Raw genomic sequence first — 5460 nt, 5'->3', positions numbered from 1 at the left:
TTAACAAAATATAACCTTCAACAAAAAAAAAAAACTTGACCTTTTAAGATATCTGTAAAAAAGAATGTTATAGCATGAGTTTCGTTTTTTACAATGTAGGCTACTGAGTACAACTGCAAGCTCTTGAAGAGCATACCAGTACCTTATGAAATGGACAAACACTTCAATCCATGTGCAACACAGTCTAAATGCAAAAAAGACAGTTGTCAAAAAAAATGAAAACACTTTTTATTTTATTTTTTTATTTTATTTAAAATTGTTTTGTAACCACTGCAGTACTAGGGATTTTGAATCTTAGCTTAACAGAAACCTTGGACATACGAACACCATTAACCTGGTTTTTCCAAACATTATTGCCCCTCATTTAATTCGTGTTTAAATTTATTAATTCAAATGCAGTTTGTGTTTCTGTACTGTACCATGCTTCAGTGTCCTGCTTTAATTGGTGGAGAAAGGTTTTTGCTTGCCGATTCCGTTTTCTCATGCCATGGTTTGACTTCCAAAGAATATTGTTAATTTCTTTTATTTGTAAGGCAGTAAGTGACCTGCCAGCTGTAATCTTCATCTTCTGATCCTGCCAGGTCACCCTAAAGGTTTTCATTACTGTACATTGGGCCACATTAAAACTCAATTTATCGTACCGTCTAAGTTGAGTTTCTTCGACTCGATTACTTGAAACTGCTTGTCCATCAACGCACAAAAACAATGAAGCATAATGTACATTAGCACGTGTCCCTCTCAAACGCTAGTCACTACTACAGTACACAGTACACACACATATTCGTTACGACATGACACCAATGAGTGACAGTTTGAAACAGGTTTTTCACGTTTATAACTGCGAGCAATTTGGAGTGATGCCAAATTAAAAACTTTTTGCTGACAAGAAAAATATTTTAGTTCAGTTGAGTTGTTATTAATTCGGACCACCACAGCAAAAACAATACACGTCAATATAGCAAAGGTCGAGAAAAAGGTGAAAGCTACAAAACAAAAACGTTAAAACGAGCTTGAGACCGAAATAAATTAATAAGTTAAACAAAATTTGGCACGGTCACAACAGCTTTATAACAAAAAAAGAAAATACTTTTTTTTTTCCATTTGTAGACTACAAAAAGCTTATTTGTTTACAAATTCATGTTAAACGTGTGCAATCAAAAAAAAAATTATATCTCATTTGTATTTCACGTAAAATCATATACGTTTTAACGTGTTTGTTTTGCTACTACTACATATTTTTTTATCTGTGTTTTGTTTGGAATGTATGACATTTGTTGAGACAGCTCGAACTAAAAACAAATTGAATATAGCCGATATGCTATGAAGATAATAAACTTTTTTGAAAAGATTAGTAGACTATTTATGGGCAATCTTTTATAGCAAAAAGCAATCATAATACAACAGTATTTTATCTGTCACTTTGGTGACTTTTTGACAGCAAAGGCAAAACAAAATATAACTTAAAACTGGCAACTTTATTAACGTGGGTAGGATTTGGGATGATGCAACGGTAAACCATTACACATCACCATAGAATTAAGAAGAAATATTAATTTCACGTTTTCGAAACAAATAGGCTACATTTCTCCTCACAGCTCATGCTTCTTTTTCTTCCTTGTCAATTGTGTCACCATTTCGAAACCTACCCTTTTTCCTTACAGGTTAAACAATGGTTTATTTGCCAAAAACAGTAGGTCAAATGCTCTTCATTCAGCGGCATCTAGCCTAATGGATGGAATAATTTCCCGGCAACAAGACTTCAACAATGGGAAAGTTCACTCTGTCAACCTCGATCAGTGACCGGGCTGCGATTTTTTTCCTCACAAACTTTCTGTTTCATTTGCATATTTCTGTAATTTTAGCCTTTAGGCCTACTGGTTACCATGAGCGGTAGCCTAACTGTTTTTACCAATTCATTTTTTCGCGCGATTTTCAAAGTCAGCAGCCAATTTTTGCCCTCCAGGTCCAAATCTAAACATTAAACTTGAAAAAAAAACAAAGCCTGGAGACACACCTAGTTTAAAAAAGTTGAGAAAGGAAATTGATTCTGGTCATTCCAAAAGTAAGATTTTCCGAATTGATCAAGAATTAACCCTAACCCATTAACCCTACTTTTCTTGAAAAGCTTTTGTGCACTGCAAAATTTAATTTAAAGAAAAAAATTTGACTTCGATGGGCGTCGAACCGTGGTTCTCACAAACATTAGGCACAAGATGAAACCACTGAACTAAACACGGCAACGAAAAAATGTTTGCATTCACACGATATTAAAACAAACTCTAGCCTATATGCGAAGTGCGGTAACAGAAAGTTCGTGGGAAAAAAATTCGCGTACGGGTCTGTGTCATTGATTCAAAGCCTCTACAAGTATGTGAAACTATCAGGATTAAGCTCTGCAAGAAGATTCCCAGTCCGAGGATAAACATTCATTCAATCAATCAATATAAGCCTACAAGTTGTAGCCTACTGGTAACTTATAACTTAGGCTAGTCTATTATTGTCTATAGGCTAGGGGAAGGTCTTGACCTACGAGCCACTTTTTAGCTTTTTTGCGTTAACTTTTTTTTTGCTAAAGGTAGAACGCTCAAATTTGTAAAGGATTTAACATAACTATTGGGGCAGATCATAGGCAAGTTTCAGATCAATACCTTTAATAGCGCAACAGTTATAAACATTTTCCTGAAAGTTTCCAAAGTGGTTCAAGGGTCATGCTGGTAATGACCCATGAACCATTCTAAATGTCCCATAAGCCACTGCAATTAAATCAACCAATTTTGTTTGATTGCTGTTATGAAATGTACTTTAGACGCAAAAAAACACAAGCATACAAAAAGTAGCCTACAGTAGGCTACAAAGGTACTATTAATGGACCAACTGAACAACCCCCCCCCCCCCCCAGCGAAATCCGTAGTTTTTTCGCCCCTCCTAACATAGCTCAAAGTAAGGGTGGAAGAGGGAAATAGTTTGGCTGAGCACAAGTGGGGGAAAGATTTCAGCAGACCATTTTCCCTCCCCCACCCCATTTGGGGCGTTGCTAGGCAGGACGGAAAATCTACAGATTTTGATGGGGGGGGGGGGAAGATTCTTCAGTTGATATCTGATTAATAAAACACATTAGATGCTGCTAAAGAAATTGTCCTCAGTTTATGCATTTAACACAAAACCCAGGAATTCATAGACAAAACCTATTCAATGTTGTAGCAGGTTCAATCTACAGAGAAATGCTTGATCCCTTGTGTCCATATAATGGGGCCACAAGGATTTGGTGGAGGAAGTAACAATACGACATCACATATTTGCACAGAGTGAATGTCTCCAACAACAGGTTCAACAAAATCATTTCCCTTCGGATTGCTTCTCAAAAATGACACCTTTACATCATCTTTTTCTTTTGTGATCTTTCCCATATAGTGCACGTCCCGCTTCTCACAAAACTTATCAACCACAAAGTTCCCAATGCTAACCGTAGTTTCATCTTTCGAATCATTGATCGTGTCGTCCACCTCATTTTCATCCGAACTGTTGTCATTAAGATGCAGAATAGTTGCATTTTCAGCTTCACTTTACGAATCGTCTGACAGCACTTTAAAAAGATTTCTCTTTTTTCTTTGTCCCATCTGAGCAGATTTTCTTGCAGCAACCTGGAGGCTTACATCTTCAGCAGCATTGAGTGTGGTAGCATTTTCTGCTGCTTTAGCCGGCGAGTCAGTGATGACTGCTGATTTTACTTGCTTAGGCCTACGGTTTGTCATTTTTTTCTCAGTTAAGCATGTGGAAATGGCCTCACCAGTTCTGGTGTTATGCCTGCCTTGTTTGTGCTGCATAGCGTGGTTCGGTCAACATTGTTATCTCTTGCTGCTGCACGTATTGCTTTCTTATTCTGGAGAACATCTTAGCTGTGCCATTGACATTTCAAAGCCAGTGAAGTCTCCCCATTTTTTGCTTAACTTTGGTCTAGGTGACGTGCTTTGATTTTTATGCTAATAACATATAAGTAGGCTAAGCTATAGTTTAAGTAAGCTATAAATGTAAATTTAAAAGAGATTAAAAAATTATTAAGTCATTGTGCAACATTTTGAAAAGAGGTCTACAGCTTTGGTCTGTTCGTTTAACTACAGGAACAGGCTAGTACTATCGTAGTAGTAGCTGAGTAGGCTAGCCTAACAAGCTAAATTACACTTAGCCTAAACCTTACAGCAAATAAACCTATAGGCTACAGTCCTACATACTATGACATAAATGGCATCACCCATGAACCATGGCTCAAGAGTCATGCTCCTAGGTGGCTCATCGGTCAAGACCAACCTGATTGGCATGCTTTGCACCAGAACTAAAAAATTAAAGCAAGTTATTAGCCACAGTCTGACTAAGATTCAGCACTAATGCCTACCATTGCATATCCGAAATACAGCTTCCTGCACTGAGCTAAACTTTAGGTACCAGAACAAAAAATCAATGGCACCAAAAATTTACTCTGGAAGGCTCAAAACAGTAATTTCTTAACAACTGAAAAACGCCTTTCAGCTCTAACCCAGAATTTTCCATGGAACCTTCTGAGTCATTAGCACGTTCAGAAATGGTACAAGTTGGCGCTAGAGTGCAACAGAATTTTTTTAAAGGGGGTGGCTCATGGGTCAACCCGGTTCATAGGTCAAGACCTTCCCCTACACTGCAAAAGTGGTAGGCTACCGTAGCCTACAATAAGTTCCCATACTAACAGGGAGACACAGAGGCGCGGGAAGTAGGGGTGCTCAAGGGGCTTCAGCCCCCCTAGAGCTAATTCAGCCCTCCCTGGAATTTTCGATAATTGCTTCACCCCCCCCTCCCCCCTCCTAGAAAATTCTGACAATTTAAGGTACATAACATGTGTTCAGAAAATTATTTGAGCAATTATTGCTACGATGAATCGAGTTCCCATTACATGTGATCGCGCTCATCATTCGCAATAAAGAGTCGTTGATCACAGGGCGCTATAGGCTACCTCGCAGTAGCGGCTCCAGCCACCCTCCTTACTAATATATACTAACACGGCGATTCATCGTTTATTGGACGTCATTCTGCAATATTCACTTTACACATACAGCATATAGAACAGCAAGAGATCTGGTTGTTATAACGGAGTGCGGGTCAAACTTAAAGCATTATGCCCTGGATCGTTGTACTTTCACTGCAGTAATCATGCTCTCGATATGATTTTGCAAGACGTTGTAAAGGAGGTGAGGCTTATTGCCGATGCCTTAAACTTCGTTCAAGGTGTTGCAGTTGTAATTCGTGAATCGTCTAAACGTAAATCTTTATTTATGTCGCTTTTTGGTTCCGATGAAGTTGCCTGCAATTCGCTGGGTCTGTGTCCTACTCGTTGGTGCGTTCGTGCTTCTGCCCTCGCTCGTGTTGTTAGTGCTACCCTACCCTGTTGCAATGTCTGACCGACATGACAGAAGATAGTGCAATAAAAGGAGA

Source organism: Aplidium turbinatum, chromosome 6, assembly GCF_918807975.1.
Source record: "Aplidium turbinatum chromosome 6, kaAplTurb1.1, whole genome shotgun sequence".
Lineage (NCBI taxonomy): Eukaryota > Metazoa > Chordata > Ascidiacea > Aplousobranchia > Polyclinidae > Aplidium > Aplidium turbinatum.
Note: the sequence above shows the minus strand (reverse complement) of the source record.